This window comes from Sinohyriopsis cumingii, unplaced genomic scaffold (assembly GCF_028554795.1).
Source record: "Sinohyriopsis cumingii isolate HCF-2022 unplaced genomic scaffold, ASM2855479v2 utg001923l, whole genome shotgun sequence".
In the NCBI taxonomy this organism is placed as follows: domain Eukaryota; kingdom Metazoa; phylum Mollusca; class Bivalvia; order Unionida; family Unionidae; genus Sinohyriopsis; species Sinohyriopsis cumingii.
This window is the reverse complement of record NW_028316083.1, coordinates 322,351-347,988: the sequence shown is the minus strand read 5'-3', so window position 1 is coordinate 347,988 and position 25,638 is coordinate 322,351. Positions and strand designations below refer to the sequence as shown.

The 25,638-nt window shown below is 37.5% G+C and overlaps 1 long non-coding RNA gene across 4 annotated transcripts; it reads right to left on the bottom strand.

The window, feature by feature from the left end:
• Window positions 1-473: 473 nt before the first annotated feature.
• LOC149771363 (uncharacterized) lies at window positions 474-25,375 on the bottom strand. Of its 4 annotated transcripts, XR_016418304.1 has the most exons (7): window positions 24,892-25,375; window positions 24,250-24,371; window positions 13,425-13,539; window positions 1,997-2,193; window positions 1,339-1,496; window positions 1,037-1,143; window positions 474-584 (listed from the first exon to the last, which is right to left on the bottom strand). It is a non-coding gene; the product is annotated as an uncharacterized LOC149771363 (long non-coding RNA). The 4 variants fall into 4 exon arrangements; XR_016418305.1 differs by lacking the exons at window positions 1,339-1,496; window positions 1,997-2,193; XR_016418303.1 differs by lacking the exons at window positions 13,425-13,539; window positions 24,250-24,371; window positions 24,892-25,375 and adding an exon at window positions 3,482-10,485.
• Between the last annotated feature and the right edge of the window lie 263 nt (window positions 25,376-25,638).

Genomic DNA, 25,638 nt, shown 5'->3' with positions numbered 1-25,638 from the left:
GACACTTTTCTGCCATTTCCACTGGCATCATCTCATATGATGTTATTTAAAAAAACTTCCTACAACATACTCACAACATATAAAACCTATATGCAAATCTGATGAAAGCTGCTTGTGTTTCTGAAACACATATTCCATACTGGTGGCAAGAATGTCCAAATCTACATTACAAAAATGAAAACATTACCATCCATCTAGGAGTTGCAAATGTATGAAATCCTCTTGTTGGGTAGTTTTACTAACAGGCTTCACAGCAGGGCCTTCTATTAGATTTAAATGTGGCAGGTAAGTTGACAAAGTAGGGTGGGGGGTTGGGGGGACCTACCCCAATGGGGATAATTCATTTTTTTTTTAAAGTAGCATGGTGTAAAGTAAAAGTAGATGGGCTGATAAGGAATCCACTGAATTTACAGACTAAAGGTTCAGACATTTGTTTTTAAGAGAAAAATGAAAGAAGGAAACAATACAACAGATATTTTAATATGACTTTAATGTTTATTTTCTAGATTTAATTAAGATTATGAATCAGAATCAGTCTCCAACTCCACTGTAAAGTTTATCTATTACTTCTTCTGCTCAGGCACCTGCAAATTAAAACAAAATTGTAATGCTTAAATAAAGTCATATCATCTCAGCACTAGTTACATATGCAGAAGTCATGTTAATCAGCATTATAAAAATGTATGAAATTTTCTTCACTGCACTTGTGCTTCCCTTACTATCGTTAAGCCATGATACAAGATAACTTTGCACTTACTTGTCATTTCTGGCAAGTGGATGGTGCAATCAATTTGCACAAAGATGAATTTATTTCATCCAAATATTTCATGTGAATAAAAATTCCAAATGGAGGCACTTGTCCGATCAGACAAGATATATGCATATTGTAGTTAGCTGGACTCTAGCTCTGATAGTCCTGGGCAATAGGATAAGCTGATTTTGTTATCAGTTTAGAAATGCATCCGCTTTGCAAATACTATGCTTTAAAAGACGAAACTGAATCCAATATTGATGAAATAAGAGTCATTTGGATTACCTTGTTTTTTATCATTCTGCGTTGGTTGGGTGCATATTTGAGGGTCTCTGATATGGTCTCTTCCATTCCATTTGCCTTTGCTTTGCCATTAGTTTTCAAGCAGGCTTCTGCATGAGTAATACAATGTTTTAAAATAAGTTTCACAACAAAGGATGCATTGCATTTTTCTAAATGCCAGCAATAATCAATGGAATATTTTTAAAACATGTACTTTGAAATGTGTCTCAAGTTACTTTATCAATTCATTTAAAAATCTCTGGCAAGTCACATGAAAAACACAATTTAAATCAAGCCATACTTACTTATCAAAACCTGACATATCACAAGCTCTTGAAATGCTTTTTTCCCTTTACGTCCCTTTGGACTATACTCTGGCCAGTCTTTTTGTTTTAAGCTTTTTCATCATCCTGCAGACACTATCCCCAATTGTAAACCTGCCAAGGGAGCTCAAGTAGCATATCTGAAAATAATAATAATAATAATATTACTATTTTTTTATTTTGATATTATTATTAGTAGTAGTATTTCATGATCGATGTGACAAAATATGCTTGTATATAGTTATTTTTTGCCATGGTTTTGCAAGAAAATTTAATTTCTCTAACTTGAAAAAAATTTGATAACATTAACTATGCAACACAAGGTACTAATAGCAATTATAAACCAAATTAACCACCGTGAATCTATTAACTTCATAAATGACATTCACTCAAGGATTGAATTAAAGTAGCCACATAATATGTAATAGTGTATATGTAGTAAAATACCTGTCACATGTTCATCTCTAAACATGTTTTGGCCTACATCCGTAAGACAAAACAGCCGACCACTACATGTTCACCCCACCCCCAAAAATAATTATACAGGCACTGCAGAACTTGCATAATGCATATTGAGGTTCACAACAGCAAATAAAGGTTATAACAGTTTTTTTAAATAGAAAATAAAGCCCCAATTTACCGTCTTCTTGGAGAGTTTGGGATTCTCCTCCAACCTCTGGCAAAGGCCCTCTAGTTCCTCCACTGAATCACATGGCATTGCAAGAATTTCTTCTCTATATTCTGTGTCTGGGCCTTGTGTATGAACTTGGAGGGCCAGCTGCTCCAACAAATTCTCAATATTTGTGTCCAGTTTCATAAGTACACTGAACTGGAAATCTGTAACAGATTTGTGATGAAATTAGTTTTGAAAGATCAAGATCATTATTATAAACTCCTTAAAAAGATCTGTACAGTGAACATGGGTTTAACAATGAAATATATTTATGAAATGAAATACATGGTTTTTGTACAGTTTATATGAAAACTTTTCCCTATAATCCTTTATTTTTTTATTCCCTGGATATGTTGTTTCACTGCTGGTGTCTGTAAAGTCTGCATTCAATGTAGATGGTTTAGGCGTCTGACTTACACAAGACAATGGTATACATCAGAAAGAAAAATAAAAAAACCAATGGAATGATGAACAGTCGACACATCAATGAAAAACAATTCATTGTTTATTTGCACAAATAAGTCTTGAACAGTATGTTTTATGACCTATAATTTAATTAATTAACATCTCACAATGTTCTGAAATAACAGTATCTAAGCTACAAGAGCTTGTGCTTTCATGTCATAATCTTCCATTTTGCAAACAAATTTTGATGTTGAATCAATGTATACGACCTTAGCATTGAACACTAACATTCAAAATGTCTACAAGATGACAAGACTATTATCAACTGAAGTGACAACAAACCAATGAGTTTTACGTGCATTGAACATAAGCATTTTTAAATGCTACAAAATGTGTTTTTAGTGTATGGCCACAAATTACCCAACATTTTGTCAAACATAAAACAGTTCTACTACCTTAGATGAGAATTAAATTCATAAATACAGTGTATAATTGACCTACTCGTATTTAGAGAGCTGTAAATGAAATAAGAGATTATATAAAAGTCAACACCTGTAGTATTTGTTTCATTATTCTATAATGTACATTTTTTTTCCATCCTCAATACTTGCTACTTGCAGAGGAACTGGCAGAGAGAAATCTTTATATTCTCCACTCCAGAGTGGATGGGGATGGTGATGGTGTTGTCCTTCTGGATGCAGCTAAGAGTATAAAGATTATCACTACTCCTTAATTGCAGTAAAAAAGAAACAAAGAAATCAGACTGGATTTTTTGGCATGTAAACAAAATGCATACTGGTTGCAATGACCACTGTATATAAAGCAGTGATACAATATATCACAAAATGCATTCTTTTTTAACAAAACATCTAATCTCATATATACAGCATCATGAGTAAGTAAGTACTCTTAAAACACATCTTATTAAACAGACAGAAAAATGATGAAATTTATACATACTTTTGATAAAGAATTTCCAATTGTGGCATGGTATAAAAGCAATTGATAAAAAATAAAAAGAGACCAGATAAACTAAATAGAACATACCAGCAGGATAAGAGGAAATCTTGGAGTCTGCAAAATACTCTCCATTTCAGGAGGTTTTGGATGAGATGGCTGACCAGAAAGGTTTCCACTTGAGATTTTCATCTTTAAATGATCATCCTAGAGTGCACCAAAGTCATGTGAACTTGATCCAATTCCAACATTACTGCTGCTTGAGTGCTTAGATCCAGTATTGCCTTCACTAACTGATGTTATTAATACCTCTCTCTCATCAGCATAATTTCCATCATTTTTCAAAACTCCCATTGTAAAACCTCTGCTGAAGAAACTAACACTGCACCATAAGGATTTAAAGAACTACTGCCCGGTTTCTAATCTCCAATTCATATAAAAAATCTTACAAAAGGTTGTTCAATCCCAGCTTGCATCTTGTCTGAATTCAAACAGTCTTTTTAGCAATGTACAATCTGCATATCGCCCTTGCCACAGGACACAAATTGTGTCTGCAAATAGATTATACTCCAGCCCAGTTGATCTATGTTGTGGTGTTGCACAGGGGTCCGTTCTTGGACCTGTTCTCTACACTCTATACACTCAGCTGCTCTCAAGTGTCATAGATCATCATCCAGTGTCTCACCAATTGTACACTGATGACACCCAAATATACAAATCTAGCCACCCAACTGAAGTTGATGCTACCATCCAAGGTGTAGAGATGTGCATTTCTGATGTGAAATCATGGATGACTTGTAACAAGCTGCAGATGAATGATGATAAAACTGAGGCCATTCTGATTACAACACAAAGACTTTCTTATTCACATCCTTTACCTCACACAATAAATATCAGCAACACCAACATTAAATTCACACAATCAGTACAAAACCTAGGTGTTACTCTGGACAGTACTCTCACATTGCACCAACATGTCATGAACATATGCAAGGCTGCATATCTTGAGCTGAGACGCATCAGCTCCATTCTCAGATATCTTTCAGTTGATGCCACTAAAACACTTGTGTGTTCATTACTGCTTTCAAGACTGGACTATGGTAACTCAATTCTGTCTGGTTCATCTTAATATCTACTGCAGAGACTTCAAAAAGTTCAAAACATAGCTGCTTGGATCATACTTAGAGTACCACAATCAGAGCACACCTCCCCGCTGCTCTGTACCCAACACTGGCTATCCATTCGATCCAGAATCAAACACAACATTAGTTCTCTGTGCTACGTTTCACTGACAGACTCTAGTCCAACATACCTATCCGACCTCACCTATGTGTACACACAAGCAAGATACTTACACTCTTCTTCCGACAATCATATACTCATTATTCTCACTATGAAAACAAAGTCACATGGACAGCATTCTTTTGCATACCAGGGCCCAGCAACATGGAATGAATTGCCCACTGAACTTAGACACAAAGACGCAGTGATCCCATTCAAGAGTGCTCTCAAAACTACTTATTCTGACTACAAAAACAAACTTAATGACTTAATAATGTTAACTACCTTAAATATTCTCAGCATGTTTTTTATGTTTTCTAATTTCATGGTGTTTGTTTTTGTAATCATATCATTGTGTATGTTTTTATGTTGTCTAATGTTGCAAAGCGCTTAGAGCTTGTAAAGATTAGGCGCTATACAAAGTCCTCATTATTATTATTATTATATTTAGCTTGGATGAATATTTTTTAAATCAGTGGCCATAACTAAAAAATGGGATTTTGTTTTATGATCATAAAAGTATGTTGGACACCATCCATGATGTACAATGCTGTCTGACATTTCTATGCACCTAAGGTTTCCATCTCAAATATTAAAGCAAAATGCATACCGAATTTGACAGATTGACGAAAATAAAAAAAAGCAATGCTTACCATTTGAAAAGAGGCAATTGTCACTAGAATATTCTATTCAAAATGATATTAATTTTGGACACAGGGGATACCACCCCCATGTTTTCCTGACTCGTGATATGTCGGCCTATTCTGTGCACAGTTTTAAAAGATGTAATGTTTATCCATCGAGCTATAGAATTGAAATACATTTACTGTAGACTGTTTCTGTCAGCAGTTAAGTTGAGTAATTAGGTCAGGTTTATAGCTAGTTTACAAAATTCAATGTAGAATGCCAATAAATGACAAGATATATTTTTGCAAACTAAAGTGATCTTGAAAAAAGATTAGTAAAGTTTAACATTTTATAAAAAATAAGCTATTATGTGGAAAAGAAACAACAATGAAATAGGATGCAATGTGTTTACGTCTAGTTTTGGAAGGTACCGTCTCTAAGGTACCGTCATAATTGTACCGTAGTTTAATGGGTGGAAAGGCCATTGAAAGGTAAGGGCAGTGCGGAGACCATCGAGTATGTTCCAGAATAGCTGAATCTTTGTAGATACATAGATCCATTCGTAACTTCAGTCCGCAAGTGAAACACTGTACTTCGTATCCCAATCCTGACTCAGGTCCGAAGTAGACAAATCCTGTTCTAGCTAAAACATACGAAGAAGGTAATCCTTCCCTATCCGTAGGCCATTTTTGAAATGTGTCCAATCGACGGGCACAATCACAATAGTTAGGTAAGAAGACTGGAAAATGGTAGGGTTTGAACTTGGAGTTCTCACTGGATTTCTCACTCGATTCTTGCTGTGGCGAAGTCATCCTTCTGGTGGGTGGCTATCCTCTTACAACCAATGTTTTATACCGACATGTCCATACGGCAAAGTAAAGTGGGTGGGAAGCCGCACTCGCTTCTGCTACACGATTTGATAGACTTTTTCCAAGGGTCGACTGACGATGTGGTGTGTGGGTAAACGTACAATCTTGTTGGGTTGATAGGTGGTCACTTTCTCTAGACTGCAAGGCTTCTTTCAATACGCCAAAGTTGACCACTCGACTGGAACGATAATTCAGGGTAAGTCCTTTCACTTTACACTTCGTGTGCACTTCTCCTTGTTTGTCCCAGTATTCGTAGCCGTAATTTTTGGGACCGCCACTGACAAAACTTAGAATCTTGTCATCGGGGTACTTGTCTGTCCAGGCTCCTAAATGGTCTCCTTCGATGTCAGGGTGCTGTTGACTCGGGTGATCGATATAAATGCAACTGTCCATGTCAAAGTACAAGACACATTCCCCTAACAGTTCTAAAGCTTCGTACAATTTTAAGCGAGCATGAGCTGTCATGTAAGCTGCAATGATGACATTTCCAAAGGGGTCATCTTCTACAAAGTTCAGATCTTCTTCGTAATTCACCAAGATCAAATCCTCACGAACGACATCCACGTGTTTCATGAATTTGGCTTTGTCGTGAATCATCTGAAAGTAGCGGGAAGGTTCGGTCAAATACTCCGTCTTGGGTAAACACGGTCATTGTGCCATTTTACCCCACAAGCAATTTAACATCACTTTGGCAAACGATCGCCTGCCTTCGTTTTTCTCAATGTGATCTAAAGTAATGCCTTCTTGTGCCCAGAATTTCTCTCTGAATGTCTTTTGGTCTTCGGGAGTGTGACACCAGGACAGATAGCCACTGGCTTCTTGCTCAGTTTCAAAAAGGCATCCACGTAGTCTGCGAAAATGCCTTTCTGCGTGGGGTCACCCTTGTGGAATTATTGTGTCTTGGGAAAGTGGCAAATTTCGTACACTTCTAACAGTTGGTATCCCATGTTCAGAGCTTTGAACAATTCTACGCTGACCCATGTCCCCGTCAAGGCCCGTTCTTCCTGGGTGTGATGACAAGGTTGATCTTGGTTGCACGTTTCAGCACAAGTACGGCACAAAGGAAACATAAGTTTGCCTTGGCAATGGCAAGGTAAGACGGGATGGTATAGGTTCGTGGGAGGCAAAACTTTGCACTTGATCAAGCCTTCGTATTGTCGAATGTTTTTTAGGTCGATGTGTTCGGTGAACAATTGTGGGTGCCCTGCAGGAAAGCAACAATATTTGCACACGTAGGGATACAGTGAACACACGTCCAAGTATTTGATTTCTTCTCCTTTCTCTTCGTCAGCTTGGTACAGCAAACAGGTGGCATTGGTCCTTCCTCCGTACAAACTATCACTTGGGTTCAGGGGGTCCATGAACTGGTAACTTTCCATGAGGCGTTTAAACTCGGGATCGGTGTTCAAACGGTGATTGTATTTGTGTTCCCACATTTCCACCACCTGGTATCCTTCCTGTTCTAACTTTAGGCATGGCTGACAAATGGCCTGGTACAAGTCTTCCATGGTTCGTTGTAAGAACTGATTTTTAGTGCCGCGGTCAGGGTAACAGACGGGACATCCGTGAAATAAGCAACCGTTAAACTCGTACATGATCTTGGGGTTTTCTAAGTCCCAGCCATCGACCGAATGCATTCCGATGATCTTTTCGCCCTGTCCGTTGCGGGCATGCTGAATCCATTTGTCTTCCTTGTCGCACAAGTAATGCAACCAGCATGGGGCTTTGACCGAGTATTGACGTTTGACATAGTTGGTCGTTTGAGGACTGATGACAGCCACAGTGTTTTCAAGCATGAATCGTTGTCGGTAGACTAAGGAACACGCTTTGGCAATGGTGCAAGCCTCTTTTAAATGATCAACCCCTCCGTGTTCCATGAACAGTTCTCGAAATTTTCCACAGCATCGCCGTAAAATGTCCATGTCGGAACGACGATACTTTAGCATTTCTTCCTGAAAGTTGAAAGGGTCGGAGGCGTGAGCCTGGTACCAAGCGTAGAAAGTTTCTCGTTCGGTATGCATGTTGTCAGGGTCGTAATAGTGAGCCTGAGGCAAATGGGGTAGAACGGCGTGTTGATTGGCTTCTGTATTGAAAAAGTGTGGAAAGTACCCTTTAGTCATTTCTGTCATTCCAAACATTTTAGGCATTCGACTCAAAGGCATGGCTAAGTAGCTCATCGAATCTTTAAACTACACTTGTCCCACTTGCATGAAAATGATTTTGGCTCCGTTCAAAGTGATTTTAGGACGCTCGATGCCACGTTCCGTATAACATCTCAAAAGAAACTGTCCATCGTATCCGGAGAAATTGTGAGCCATCACCGTGGCATGGTGATGACAATCTCCATAATAATGTTCGATGTCCTCTTGGCTCCACGTCTTGTCGATGGGGTCTAAGACCCATTGTGTGAAATCGGCTAGTGTGTTCGGTCCTTGAAAGATTTTTTCACGCACTCCAGGAATCTTACTGCAGTGAGGGCAATAACTCAAGATAGGTTCTTGAATCACTTCTCGCACGCTCGATGAGCCACGCAGAAATTAGGAATGTGAATACCGGTCTCTTGCATGCATTCGAAATCGAAAAAGATGAAATTGCCTTTCTTCTTCTTGTGACCATCCTCTTTCTCTGGTTGGGATTGGTATTTTTGCATGTAGCATTGGTGTTCCAAGTCCACGATGCAGTGACAAATGTGACATTTTTTCTTTCCTGAACATACGTGTGCCTTGGTACTGTTGATACATAGACCTTGTCCACACATTGGGCACAATCTCAGGAGTTGACAAGCACATTTCTTCTGTGAACTTTGCATCTTCAGATGTTGTTGGTAACAGGCAGGGCTGACAAATGTGCGCAGACAAGCAGGACAATGCACTGGTTCTTGCCCTTCGCTCAGACAGGGTTGAGAGGCCAAACATCCTGAGCATTTCGATCCACAATGTTTGTGTTGCTCTCGATTATTATAACCATCATAAGTCACATTTCTCACAGTAATATTTGTATCCCAGGAATCCAGTGATAGTGGTAATGGTATTGAAATGGTCATCGTGATGATAGAGGTGAATGTATTTTCCATCCTTAAAGTCTTTCCCTCGAAACAACAGAGACCCGCACACTTCTTGAGGGTGCACTTTCAAGGTGTATCGTGGAGCTAGGGCATCTTGCAATTTTTGCATCTCAGGAATGCCACAGGATGTGTCTTTGGACAGGCATGCTTGTTGTAACAGAAGTTCTGCTTCATTTCGTTGTTTGGCTCGGTTCGATTTTCGAATGTTCTCCCAGGCTCTTTTCCATTCTACCGTGTCGTTCTTGTCGGCATAGGTTCATCCCACCACGATGGCTCGGGCTAAACACATGTGGTCTTGAAAATTGTTAATTTGGACAAGACTTGTTTTGGTAATGCGAAGGTTGTTGACCAATAAGGTCTTTCTGCATTGTCCGGTCCCTTGAGGAGGAGAGACGTGGGTCATGCCCAGTGTGGCTTTTCCATCAGTGATGTCAAACTGGTCATTAGATTGTTGCACGTGTTGAATCTTGTCCATGACTTTGTAAGTGGTCAATTCTGCAGGGCTGCTAAACTCGATCCAAACAGGGGATTTCAAGCCGTCATGTTGTATGGAAAGTCTCAAGCGATCATCTTCTTTGGGTTGACATTGTCGCTTGAGTGTGGTGAGCAAAGAATCCCACATGTCGGTGATGAACCCTTCTGCTTTCTCTAACAGTACTTCAGACTTGAAATCTTTAAACTTCACTGTGTATTTGTAAGCCGTAGTTCTAAATTTTCTAGAGGGACGCTTTTCCGTCTCTCGAATGTCATAGTACTTTTCAGGGTTGACTAAGGGTGGTAAACTTTGTTTAGAGGGTTTGGATTCTGGTTCACTCATGTCCTCTTCAAAATCACTGGCATGAATTTGTGCCAAGACTTCAGCCCTAGTACGAGGCGATAGATCACGTTTCTGCCTCTTACTTTCTTCTTCTTTCTTCTCAAATGAATTGGATCATTTCATCTCGATAGCAAAAAGTCAAATGACTAAAGTTTAAACACCATGGATTAATTTATAGTCATAGCAGACCAGCGTATATAAAGGGTATGTGTCTTGTCCTTTCACTATTCATTTCACTCTCAAACTGAGCACAACGATGGAAGAGACTACCAGGATCGAACGTTTCATCAGAGCTTTGCGAGGGGTCATTAGAAAATTCTCTTCAGACCAGCCGAGGGACTACTCTCCTTCCTTTCAAGATAAAAGTCAAGATACTTGCTATATCTGTCAGAAGAAAGGGCACTGGTCTTCAGAGTGTCCAGACCGTCAAAAAAGAAAAAAAAGGGGTTAGAAGAGACAAAAGTCAAGATACCTGTTATTATTGTCAAGAAAAAGGACATTGGTCACCAGACTGCCCAAAAAAAGAAACAAGAGGAGTCAGAAGAAGAGAGGGATTCTTCAGAGGAAGAGGAAGAAGAAGAGGAAGAAAACAGACAGGTGAAGAAAAAGAAACAGGAGAAGAAAAGAAGGGAAGAAAGTGAGGAGGAAGAGGAGGAAAAGACTATGACGGTGAAGAAATTAAAAAAAACAGAGAGTGAACAATGAGACAGAATAAGTCTATGAACTTTTTAAAGTGCTCTGTTGTGCATTGTGAATTGTAAATTTTTATAAAAGAATAAATTAATTATAAAAGGTAAGTGTCTTTGGGTTTTGATTTTAAAATAAGAACCTACACTCACGCACACTCATACACAGACAGGTACTATTGGGTAAAATGTTTTTTTTTAGTTATTGGCAATTGAAAGTCTATCTCTTTTCAAGAGACGTGGATGGCCCTGAAAAGGGCCTTTTTTGGTGTAAGGGGTGAGTTTAAACAATCAACTTTAACTGTCTTAAGCCTTTGCCATGGCCAAGGCCTACTTCTGGACTGCGTACTGTTGATGATGATTTCGTTGAAATCACTAAGGGTGGTGCAGTAGGCGTAGTCACAGGGTTGGAGTGTTTAGCTTGGGAAGGTCGTATTCTCTTCGGCCGTAATAAAGAAGTCTGATACATTTGTTTCAGACTTCTTAACTCCGCTAAAATGTCTAACAGTACCGTGACCGTTTGATTCTGACACCCTTGTTTCTTTGCTGCTGCGTCTTCTTGTTGTTGTTTTTTTCTTACCTCTTCTTCTTGCTGCTGTTGCTGTAGGAGAAAAGCTTGTTCCGCTTCCTTTTGCTGTTGTATAAAGTTCTCCAATTCTTCTTTCTGTCTCGGTCTAAAATTTTCCATGTGCGGTAATGAAGGAGAAGGTGACGAAGGTTCAGGAACAAATTCTTGCAAGGTAAAAAAATCCACAAAATCCCAATTCACCTCTTCTGAAAGTAAGTCTGGGTTCCCTTGGGTAATCTCCACCATCAGTGCACCCAAACTGATCGTTTTCTGAGTTTCCGTCATGTTGAAAAACTGTCGCTTAGATTGACTACACACAGGCGCTAGCGAATCTATATAGACTATGTGACGTCACAGACTGCTCTCTTCGGATTGGACGTGGGCTGACTGAATTTTGTAACGCGTGTTTGGATTGGTCAACAAACTCAATCCGTTTCAATCCTTCCTCCCCCTATAAATAAGTACAGTTCACTGCATTCCTTCACCTGTTACTCAGCACCCCAACATGTGGACCGATGTACAATCTTCAACGCTTGTGTCTTCGATGATGTTCCGGACTGACATATCAATGTATGTCCGATCCAACTGGACAGTTATCCACAGGACAGACACCAGCCTGTGGATGCGAAGAATCTTATGTGGAGCATCAAGGATGCCTCAAAAGAGTCTTAATCTATGGTCCTGCAGTCAGGCGCAGCCTAAGGTCAAGAAGAAGATGTCACAGATGCCCTTTATGTTAAGGGTATATTAACATAAAACCAAAGGCCCTTTTCAGGGCCATTCCTATCTCTCGAAAAGATCTTGACTTTCAATTGCCTACCCCTTTTTTTATTTTTGTTGTTTAAAAAAATAATAAAAAAATAGAGACCCCTCCCTGTTTCAATTTTCGCCTGTTCCATTTTCATAGACCCATCAGGTCGGGACCTTATTAAAATAGGGTCCCGACCCTGTTCCATTTCCCCTAGTCCCAAGACAGTCCCACGATTTATTCCCCATATTCAATTTCCCTTGTCCCTAGAGTGAATAGTTTTTTTTCTTTCTCCCATGTTAAATTCCCCTTGTCCCTAGAATGGATATTTTTTTTTCTCCCATGTTAAATTACATAGTCCCCAGAGTGGATATACCCTTTTTAACATGGAAGTTCCCTAGTCCCTAGACCATCCCTATTCACTACTACCATTGTCATTACCAGCCTGAAACCCTATTTAATGCCATTTGTATAAATTCATTTCAAATAAATATTATGATATAGTTGAAGTGTAAAGTGAAGCAAGTATTCTGTTTGCAGATTTTACATTTTAGATATTATAGTAAAGTCATATTTTCTCTTGTTTAGTAAACTTTATTGCAACTGGTTCCAAAATAGTAAATCTTATTTAATGTTCATTCACCAGAATAGGTATTAATACAATCCCGAATTAACTGCATGGTACTAAAATATACCCTGATCTTGTGTGAGATTGTAATATACAGAACTATACCTCAAGACAACAATAATATATTGAATTCATATTGTATCAAGACTGTCATGGTTATGAACTCCAACTTTATTCAGGTTTTTTCATAATAAATGATCATCTTGTGCTATGGTTGAAAAGAAATCAAAGTTCAGTTTAACTCCATTCTCTCCACATTTGTCAGTTGTTAAGAGGCATACTCATCCTAAGTGTTATAGTAAAATGTAATCTTATTTGGATCAATCTTGGTGGTGTAATATATGAATGGAGAAAGAATATTATCATCCAGATTAAAATATGTTTTATTCAGACTCTACTAAAATTTTTAGTTGGATATGGGTTACGGAGCCTGATGTGTACGAACAAAGCAATGTGTACCATGACCTTTTTAATTTAACATTTTAAACTCCTGCAGAAGAAAGAGATTTTTTAGATCCATTAAACTGTATTAACAAAAACATTTCTTCAGTATGATTTTCAATTACTTAGTATTGACAAAACTCATATTTTAAAGTTGTTGTTTTTTTGTGTTTGGTTTGGCCTTTTATGGTAAACCAACACAAGTAAGTTATTTAGTGCCAAGGCACTTTAAGTATAGTGCCTTGCCCAAGGACACACCATGGTAGCTAACCCAGGTTGGTCTGATGGTAGAATTTGAACCTACCTTATTTCACAAGTCCAGAAAGCTAACCACTGAGCCACTACAGCTCCCCATCTTATAGTGGAATGTTGGTATACTTTATGATCAAGAAGGATGGGTTGGGGTATGCATGTTGCATCTGAAAAAAGTGATGGAATTTTTGTTTACATAATATTTTAGTCATACAATATGAATCATTTTCTATAGATTTAAGATGTATCAGATCAAGTTAAGAAAAATCATATATTCTGTTTCCTGGGAATGTACTAAAATTCACTGTTATTGTTTGATTTTTTGGTAGTAAGCTTACTTGGTATTTTTTTCTTTTTAACTTGAATACCTAATTTGTTAACATCCTATTCTAAATCTTCAGAGTTCTGTCTATTAAGTGACAACTGTTGATACATGTAGGGAAGTTTTTGTTTATATCTTTTGATTTTTGTGATTCTGGAAGTTGCAGTATTTGTTGTTGTATTATTAACCATTTCAGTAATTTAATGAATGCAGAGTATACTGCTCTATAAATGAAATTTAAGTGAAAATAATGTAAAAGTATGTTTCACTGCAAATATAAATTGTTTAAAATAATATATCATTTATCATATGACTATTCAATTGTGGTAACTAGTATTCCATCCAATATCTATATATTAAAATATGTCTTTTCATACAGCTGGTGATCATTTAGATACAAGTCCAATTGAACATAATCAAATTATCAATGCAGGTGTTTTTATTAGTAGTAGTATTGCAAGTATAAGTGTTAGTATTAAGATTTCATATACAGGTATGATAAGTGTATCATAATGTTTAAATGATGCTCCTTGTTACAACATAAAATATGTTCACTGAAACAAATGGTTCACTGGTAAATTGGCAGCAAAGGTCTTCACTGAATTATGTTGCATAAACTATTTTACAATAAAACATATATGATGCATCTCAATTATGATGAATGTGAGGAGGAGGATTAATAATAATGCAATTTAAGTTATCTTCATAACATAAGTTCTAGCAGATGTGTAATTTTTATGTGGTTCATCATCAGTTTGAAACTGGTCTATGATTTCTGGATCTGGACATATCTGGTCCCCTGCTGTTGTGCTGCTATGGTCTTTACAGTTCATTAGGGTATCAGTTACACTTGGTTTACATTTAGAACCCCATGGGATGGAATGCCCAGTTTGAAACTGAGAGAATGGTTAATTATCCATAATATAACTCCTGCAGTTATTATTAGGTTTGATATCAAGGTCTTTCTTTAAAAGCTTTTCAACTCAGGTTCTGTTCTACCATACAGATAAATAAAGTCAAATTCAAGGCTTTCAGATTTGTCCAGTTTGTTTCATGTGTTGCGGCAGACAGACTGTATATTGCCACTGTACCATATAAATATCAGTGCTTAGTCTGCTCTCAGTTGCTGTGGTTTGATTAGTTACAAGTGTCATCACATGTGACTAATTATTGACCAATGTAATGAAACTTGTATAATTAGAAGGCTGTATTTAAAAACTCTAAAGATCTTAAAAAGAAAATTGGATCGGGGTAAGTAAAACCTTTTACTCTGACCATTTGGCTAGAAAATAATTTTCAATAAGTTTAAATTGGATAATAGTAATATAATAATTAATTACACAAATCAGAATAAAAGCTATTTGCATATCCCCTTACAGCTGTTGCTTTTTCATAGTACTAAGCAGAATAAAGTATAGTTAAGATAGCTTTAAGCTAGAATTAAACTCAAATAAATTGCAAGAAATCAAAACAAACCCAGGATTAAAACTAAAGAAATATCCCGTCATATATACCTTACATCAAATAAAGAAACTCAAGATGGATAACAACAAAATTAATGTCACATCATCAAATAGTTATCTCAGCTGCCTGGTCAACCTAAAGGCAGATAAACTAAGGCAAACTTACTCCGAAGCAGTCTCATCCCCCCTAAGAGAAAAACGACAGATACAGTTCTTAACGCCAATTTTCAACTCGACCCCAACTGACTCGATGAGTAGACTCTACCTGTCACCAAGCGTAAACGAGAATGTGGACAATCTACCGAGTAACCGCAAAACTACATCCGACATGAGTACCCAAACTGAGGAACAATACTCAACAAGCACAAAAACAACCCAGACCACGCTGGTTAAAAACACTAGCAGCCAGGGGACTCAAACTGAGAACCTACTAGATGAAACAGAACGCCCTCACCCTACCACAAATAAAGCAGTCACACACGACTCAACAAAAGATAAGAATAATAGGAAAACCAAATCCCAAATACCAGTTAGAAAGAATAAGGAACACACTAACTGTCAGAATACAAGACCCAGCAAGCCGGTTATGGACAACGAAACAAAGTCAGCTAAAGAGACAAACACCAGGGGAAAAAAGACCAGTCTGCAAAATATCCAAAACAAGAAACACCCCGCTGAACTGACTCTCTTCGTCAAGGGAGTAAATTCCAAAATAACAAAGTTAGCCTTTAAAACCATAGCATGGCAATTGAACAAACATCACCAAGGAGAATTCACGCTTAAAAGCACTAGAGACGACTTACTGATAATCAAATGCACCACTGAACAACAGATTGCCAAATATATGGAAATTGAAAGAATAGGCCAAATAAATGTTCAGGTCACTAGACACAACAGAACAAAACAACACATAGACCCAAACCCCCCAAAAACACACAACAAAGGAGTCATATACGTATCAACTCAAAATAAAACCAATGAAATAGTAGACTACATAAGGAGTAAAGGACAGGAAGTAGAGAAAGCAATCCGCCTAAAAACAAGAAGGGGAAAGGATAGCACTGCAGTGGTACTCTTTTTTAAGGGCGCCACCCCAGAAACTATCAAAATAGCCGAAAAACTCGAGGCTAAAAAAATTTTTGCTTTCAAAAACAAACCACGGTTCTGTGGCAACTGCAAAAATTGGGGGCATTACTCTAAGAGTTGCGGAAACCTATTCCGGTGCAATCAATGTGGTCTTCACCACCCAGACCGGAAAACATGTAGCGCCACCAATCAGCACTGCGCTAACTGTAGTGGTAACCACAAACCAAACCACGCAGAATGCCCCAGGAAGCCCTATTAGTCGAATATATGATCTCCCATGGGGTAAACTATAAGCAGGCCAAAACAAAAATCAGGATACCAAAAACAAAATAAATAGGTAGCACCCTCACTGGTAGGAAACACGCATAAAACGAAAACAACAGTAAATTAAACAAACTATTAAGACTTTTTGCACTAGAGATGGATTCCAGAGCAGAAATCAAAATATGGCAATGGAATGCACGCGGCCTTAGGGCCCACACTGACCAACTAAATAACAAAATACTTGAACAGGAAAGAAAACCAGATGTTATATGCATACAGGAAACCCACCTAAATGATACCTCACGTATCCCAAACATCATAGGCTACAACACCAAATACCTAAAGCATCGATCCCCCACAGCAAGAGGAGGGGGGTTAGCAACCTTTGTTAGAGATGGAATTACATCAGAAATGCATAAATTAACAGATAGTAGACCGCCCAATGACTTCGAAATACAGATAGTCAAAATAACCACTCAAACTAAGCAGGTACTAATCGTTAACCTCTATGAAACAAATGAGCAGCGCAATTTAAGTGCAGACGAAACAATCAAAATGATTAAAGACTGTGGAGAATGGGTGGTAATATGCGGGGACTTCAATGCGCACAATGAACTATGGGGGAGTCAAAAGACGGACATTAAAGGAAAAATTGTAGAAAAATGGGCACAAAAATGCAACTTAGTTTTTCTAAACAACGGAATGCACACCCGGATAGATGACAGAACAGGCCACACATCAGCAATAGACCTATCTCTATGCACACCAAGATTAGCAGGCATTTCTGATTGGCAAGTTGATGAAAGCGACCCTATGGGAAGTGACCATTACCTTATAAATATAGAAATACAAATTAGAATACCTCAAAATAAAGCGTCCTTCACACCAAGATGGAAATATGAACAGTCCAACTGGATTAGGTTCAAACAGATAGGTGACTCAATCGACCCAGAAACCATATATCACCGGGACATTGACACCTTTAATGACAAATTAATAGAAACCATTAACACAATGGCCCAAGAAACAATTCCTAAAACTAAAGGAGTAGCACCCAAACCCACGGTGCCCTGGTGGAATAATGAATGTAAAATAGCAATTAAAGAGAAAAAAAGAGCTCTAAACAAATTCAAAAGAACTAAAAATAATAGGGACTTTAACTACTACAAGGAAAAGGAAAAAACTGCCAAACAAACTATTATGATAGCTAAACAAAACTCATGGAGAGAATTCTGCTCAAAACTAGATATTAACACAAAATCGAAGGAGGTGTGGCAAAGAATTAAAAAAATGAGAGGCAAAACTAAATCAATAACCCCCAACATACCTGGACAAAACAACAAACATAAGGCAGAATTATTCACAAACTATTTCGCCAACATGTGCAGCAATCCCAACTTAGAGGATAAGTTTAAAAATCATAAAAGGCAATTTGAGGAAAGCAACTCTGACAACATAAAGGAAGCAGGAAATAATGACGGCCCACTAAACCTTCCGTTTACAGAAGCCGAATGGAGAAAGGCCCTCGCCGGCAAAAAGACCATATCCCCCGGGGAGGATACTTTGGGGTATGAAATGTACAAGAACCTACCCAAAAAACTTGTCACAATTGCACTTAACCTCATTAATAAAATATGGGAAACCGGTACCATACCTATAAGATGGAAAAAGGCAGTAGTGGTCCCGATTCTTAAGCCTGGAAAACCCTCAAGCGATATAAAATCATACAGGCCCATATCACTAACAGACAATATATGTAAAATAATGGAAACTATGGTAAACAACAGGCTGAAATACCATTTAGAAAGCAAAGGACTACTAGCTAATACACAGAGCGGGTTTCGCAACTACCGAAGCACAATAGACCAACTCATGAGACTAGAAACTGCTGTCAAATTAGCATCTAGAGAAAAATTTTAAAAATCCAGATATGTTACAGCCATCTTCTTAGACATGGAAAAAGCATATGATCTAATGTGGACTAAGGGACTGATAAGTAAACTTAAACCATACGGAATAACTGGCAATATATACAAATTTATTGCTAACTTCCTAACCGATAGAAAGATACAAGTCAGACTAGGACAAGACTACTCCGAACAATACAAACTGGAAAATGGCACGCCACAGGGAAGCGTAATCAGCCCAACTTTATTTAATATAATGATAAACGACCTGGAAACAGCGGTAAAACCCAACCACCTTGACTTATCCCAATTCGCCGATGACAGCGCCGTATGGAAAACTGGCAACCCGGCCAGCAGAGAAACGACCAAGCACTTACAAAAAGGACTAAACGATATAGGAAATTGGACAGATAAATGGGGATTTAAATTGTCACCTCTAAAAACAGTAGGCATAGTTTTCAATCCGGGAGGTGGCCACCCCCCACCCACTCCAAACTTAACCCTAAAGGGGGTACCCATCAAATTCGAAAAACAAGCGACACTCCTAGGTATGGTATTCGACCACGAACTCACGTGGGCAGCTCATATCCAAGAACTCGTAACGAAGTGCAAACGAGACATCAACCTCCTCAGAAACCTCAGAGGGGTGAATTGGGGGGCTGATCAAAAAACACTCGTTACCCTATATAGAGCACTTATAAGAGCAAAATTGGACTACGGTTGCCAGGTATATGGAGCGGCGAACGCCACGTTACTAAAGAAACTAGACACAGTCCAATCAAAAGCGTTAAGGGTATGCACCGGCGTCCTAAAGATACCCCCACACAAGATATCTTAATAATAGTAGGAGAACCCCTGCTAGACCTAAGGCGGAAGGAATTGATGCTGCGATACTCGACTCGAATATCAATACACCAACCCAACCACGTCACGCTACAAGCCCTCTTAGCATGCGACAAACCATTCGATACAAAAGGAAAAAATAAAAAAAATACCTAGTGGGAAAATAATTATAGAATTAAAAAGGAAATTTCAAATCGCAAATATCAACCCAGAAAAAATAAGGTACTACCCAGACCCCCCGTGGACCTGTCCCACACCACAAATAGATCTTAGCTTACGTAAACTAGGACAAAAACAAAATGACCCGATAGGACTAAGAGCATCAATACTAACGTACATTGACAACAAATACGAGACATACACGCAAATCTTCACAGATGGATCAAAAACCAAAAATCCAAATAAAACTGCAGCAGGGATAGTGATCCCAAAATTAGATGTCGCCGTTGGAAAAAGACTCCCAGACCAATGTGCTATATACACGGTAGAATTCATGGCAATACTAATGGCATTAACATACGTAAAAACATACCCCACAACTAAGGCACTCATTCTAAGCGACTCTTACAGTGTACTACAATCGTTAGCAACGGACCAATCCAAGAGCAGACCTAATATGATTAATCATGCAAGATCGCTACTTAAAGAGATTGAAAAAAACAACAAACACGTTGAATTCGTATGGATACCCTCTCACATCCTAATCCCAGGCAATGACAAAGCAGATGCAGAAGCAAAAAACGCCACAAACAAACCAAAAGCCCAAAATATAGCATACAGCGTCACTGAAATCAATAGCATTATCCGGGACAAGATCAATGACATGTGGCAAGAGCTATGGGAAAAATCGGATGCAAACAGTCTAATACACACGATGATGAAAAAAGTAAGTAGAAAAGTCGAAAGTCCGACCTTCAAAAATCCATACGATATAACAATAATAAATAGAATAAGAACAGGTAAAACACTATTGGCAGGATGCGCAAGGAAACACATAAAAAGGGGACCAACCGAAAACTGCCCCTACTGCCCAACTCCAGAAACAATCGCACACTTAATAAATATATGCCCCAAATACAACCAGGAAAGGGCCGAACTAAAATCTCAACAGGAACAAATAGGAGAATGGTGGACATACCCGGAGTTACTTGTGGCAAAAAACAATAATACAGGAATGACCTATAATAACATCATGACATTCATTAACAAAATAGGCAAAAGGGGACAAATCTAAACCGAATGAAGGGTTGGGTATAAAGAGAGACCATGTAAAGAAATTAAAACCAATAAACCTAAAAGATCGAACCAAAAAAGAAAAAAACCAATCAAAATATTACAAATCACTGTTTGGGAATTGTGACGGCCGGCTCGGGCTAGTGGGTTCACAGACTGACACCGCCGCTCATAACCCGAACAATAAAAACCAGATAAGGACGAATATTACAAAATCACTGTTTTGGAATTATAACGGCATGCCAGGCCCCGTAGGTTCAAAAAAAAAAAAAAAGAAAAAAATTAAAAAAAAAAAAAAAAAAAAAAAAAAAATTAAAAAGTAAATCAAAGACCAGTCAAAATATTACAAATCACTGTTTGGGAATTGTGACGGCCGGCTCGGTATCGTGGGTTCACAGACTGGCACAGCTGATCATAACCCGAACAATAAAAACCAGATAAGGACAAAATATTACAAAATCACTGTTTCGGAATTATAACGGCATGCTAGGTCCCGTAAGATCAAAAAAAAAATAACAAAAATATAAAAAAATAAAATTAAAAAAAATATACATTAAAATAAATCACAAATAGCTAAGCTAAACAAAAATAACAGGTAAATAGCCAAGTGGTCAAAGCGAAGGGAAACAAAGGCAATCAAACCACCTCCCTCGAAGAAAACATCTCACGGCGAACATGGCAGTATCAAAAGGACGAGAAGACCAAAACAGAAACGGACACGGGATAAGGCAGAAAGAGCTGAAATAAAGAAGAGCAGGAAAAGGCACAGAATGAAGTTAAACGTCCTAAGGCAGTAAAAGAAGAAAGAACAGGACACTTGCAGACCTTGGGGAATGAAGGCAGAAACAATGAAAAGAGTATGCCTCAAATAATCAAACCACCCCCACCCCCCAGTATGAAAAGAATTGCCTTCCCGAAATCAAACAAAAGAAATAAGGCCACCCCCCCACACATCTATTTATAAGTGTGAATGAGAAAGTGACCGTGAATGTGTGTTGTCGGGATATGTGGGAAAAGCAGAAAAACGAACAAAAGTGTCTATAGCCATCACACAAATATAGCATACACACTCCCTACCCACCTTTTTTTTCTTTTCTTTTTTTTTTTTTTTTTTTTTTTTACAAACAAATTTTACCACATAGGGCTTTCATTCTGACCCACGAAAGCCCTCTTTTGACCAACAACTTACTGGCCCTGAATCACACTGATTGGTTTAAAGCCACACGTACGAAATACTTAACCAAATTGAGATCTCCAAAACAAAATAAAGGGCTACTAAAAGCCTACTAGATGTGAAAAAATTTTCGGAAAATTCAAGTACGCAAAGTACACAAAATTTAATAGACCTTACAAAAGATAGGAAAATTCACAACTCAGGAATATCTGAAGCGTATGTGACAATCACATGTTTGGCAAGATAGTACAGGAATAGCCCAATAAATATAGGGAACTGGGCATTGATTGCAACGAAAATTTAATAATACTGCTGCTGGTGTGCTTCGGTTACTGCCTGAAATGAGAGAGGAAGGAGATGCAGGATGCAGAAACAGACCACCAACGGAGTACAGCGATGGAGAAGGTTGCAGCGACGAGAGCCTGGGCGGGACCTTTTGGGGCACCTGGGCTTCGGCTTGCTTGCTTGGGGGCATTGTATAAGTAGCGGTTAATCGCTAAATTCAAAAAGTACACAAACGTGTACAAACTAAACAGTCGCACATACCGAAAGGTGCACGCGACTTTAATCCAATGAATGAATGAAATGTGTGCTAGAGGGTAGGGTTAGCAGTTATACTCCCAATTATGTTTGTGATGAGCAAAAGCAGCTGCACAAATTTGAGCTTTTAGTTTGGTTCTGGTAGGGTCAAAGGATGCAGGTACATTTTACATTCATTTTTTACTAGAAATAGCTATTTTCAATATTTTTCTGTGACAAGGCAACTAAAAGAATCAGTATGTGCCTTATGCATGAATAAAGTTCACTAGTACTATAACAAATTAGCATACTTTTCATCACCCCTCTACCATCAAGATTTTTTTATATTTACCTCTGTAGCAGACACAAATAAAAGTCGGCAGCTCATTTGCAGACTAAGTTACGCATATGATCTCCAATGCTCATCTAACTGTGACAGGCAGTCACCAACAAGCCAACCTATTTCCATGCCTAACTCAAAGTAAATCTGAACCACATTATAGATTTAGCTTATGTGTAAATTTATAAATGCTAGTCTTGTGATAATTAGGTTCATGCCTTCTACCTTAAAAATTAGAGGGATGTCAAAATACAAAACTATCCAGTGAGACCTATGATGTTAATTTTAATCCCTATGGGATTTGTGACATAAAAAACCCAAATGCTTTATGTATTAAAAGGTAACTAATGGGGGCAGGATCTGCAGTGAATCAATGGTTAGTATGCTAGACTCCTGATAAAAATGTTTGTGTTAAAATCCTGTTATCAAGTCAACCAGGTTACCTACTGCAATGTACCCTTGCCTTACTCCAATTCCCTCAGTACTCAGTAAACAACTAGTGTTGCTGTACATAACAAAACCAGTCCATATTGATTTTACATATTTTACTAAATCCTGACAAAAATAATTCTCTAAATAAAGAATGATTAATATGTGATGGTCTCGCATGTAATCAAACTCTTCCAAGCTTTTAATGATATGAACCGATTTATCAATGTTTATCAAATTTGCATGAAAAACTATTTCTTATTTGTCATCAAATATGTTCAATGTTTTGATCATATAAGCATTTCTGCTACATTAGATCAAAATACTCTTTTTGTCAGAAATAGAGCCCTTATAGTATTTGCAAGGTCAACCAATCAGATGCAGAATTTGAGTTTAATATGAATGAATATTTTTTTTACAAAATTGCTCTTTTGCTATATCTTGATGAGATAAATATATTCTCCAAGTCTGATAAAATTAATGAGAAATAGTTTTAAGAGCAGTAGCAAGAATGGCTAGTGAGATGTAGAACCACCACATTATATGCATAGATTTTGCTTATAGCCTCAGACATACAAGCAAATAATTAAACAAGTCAGATCTAAATTGGATCATAAACACTGTTGTGCAAATCATAAGAAACTCTGCCAATCAGATGCAAGGTCACTTCACTACCATACCTTTATCACACTCATAATAAGCATCATTGTGAAACTTGACTATATAAGCCCAATGGCCAAGCATGATCAAACTTGAATCAGCAGTAGTGGTTATAACCTCATGTATTTGTATGCATCTTCACTTCTTCAATCTAGATCTCATTTATATAAGCATGTATTCTACGTTTAGTAAAAACTGCACTACATGTATAAATATTGCATGCGGTGGTAACATACTCAGATGAAAGATCACCTTATTATTATTAATGGTTAACACTCATCAAACTTCAAGGACAACTTAATGATTTTAGCCTATATTGTGGAAGTATGGCTTTTAGGCTGGTTAAAAAACTCAACTAGTCTTATACATGATCACATGAATATACTTGGATTTTGCTCATTATTAGATTTATCCAAGATGTTGATTTAAGCCCAAAACCAAGTTTTATATAAACAAATTGATCAGAACTATGGACTCCAAAGTAGCTAATTTCTTACTGTTGAAAGACACAAGGGGATGTGAAATAAATAACACACTCTGGACCATTACATAAACCCACTTAGCCTTTTGACCAGTTGAGATAAAATATCAACAATAATGTTAAATAAGATTGATAAATTATGTTTTCTCACATTACCTCTAGCCCTTTTCAACATGGATGGTATTTTTCTTCCACATATGTCAGCTCTTAATTAGTGGCCCTTTCCCATCATGAATGTTGTAGGTGAAACTCTCAGAATTAGGCTTTTTAATTTATATCTGTAGAAGAAAAAACTATTGGTCTGCATATATCAATGTCACCATTTCTGTATTAGATTAAAATACCATATGTATGTGTGTGTGTGTGTGTGTGTGTGTGTGTGTGTGTTAATTTTAGAATTTAAGCAAACTTGTCTCCATGTGTTTATTTTAAAACTGATGATGATAACACATAACAGGTTCAATGGATAAAATGTTATTTCTTACTTCTTACAACTGCTCATTATATCTGAATTTACATTCAGTGTTTGTTCTAATTAACATATTTGGGATAATGGGCAAATTATTTATTTTGTAGTTTATCATTATATCATTTACCAGTCTTTTATCATTCAAATATGTAAAATATAGTACCATTATACTGACTTCATATTCTATATGATATCCCAGCAATACATATTAAGCAGATAAGTGCAAATAAAAATGTTCAGAATGTAAAATTTACTCCAAGCTCAAAGAAGATCAGCAAAAGATAATATCCAACAAATTACCAAACAAAAAGCGAAGTTAACGCAGTTACCTTTATTATGATGTCTCCAACACCAACGGTACTGTACAGCTACGTCTTCTGAGTTTTACCGTCATCTTGTCTTTCAAACCAGAATTAATTTCTTGAGCTCTTACAAAATGAAGAAACTTTTAAATACTATAATTTAAGCAGCTTCTTTACATGCCATCAGATAAATTATAGCACAGTGTTATGTCTGTCAGCAAAACGCAACTTCACATTTGGACGGCGCGCTCTGTGGGCATCGCCGACACAGCAACTGACATGAATTCTCTATTAGCAGACAATGATTCGGAATAAATCCTTCGCAAATCTAACATTCTCGATTTTTCATAGTTCCACTTTTCATTGTTGCATCTGTTTGATTGTACAATTGCTAATGATGTTCAACGAATCAACTTCAATTCATCTGCTGTCTGAAATCCCGGTTCAGTTGGTATTTTCTTCCGCGCATGATGCCGTGTAAATAAAAGATACGGTCGACATTCAAAGTGGTTTAGGTTAATTTATTATTTTTCTTTATTAAGGTCATTTGCAGAAATTGTTTCGCTAGGGTGAGAAAAAAAATATAACAAAAAGAAAACTTTCTTTTCCAACGCTAATACTGTATATATTTCAATTTGTGATTGATGCTATAAATTAAAAAAAATGTTAATAAAGCATTTTAGCCCGTGGCTTCGGCACGGCACTCGTTTTTGTGGGTTTTTTAAAATGTTGTTAGTGTTGTTTTGGGGTTGTTTTTTGTGTGTGTACCACACT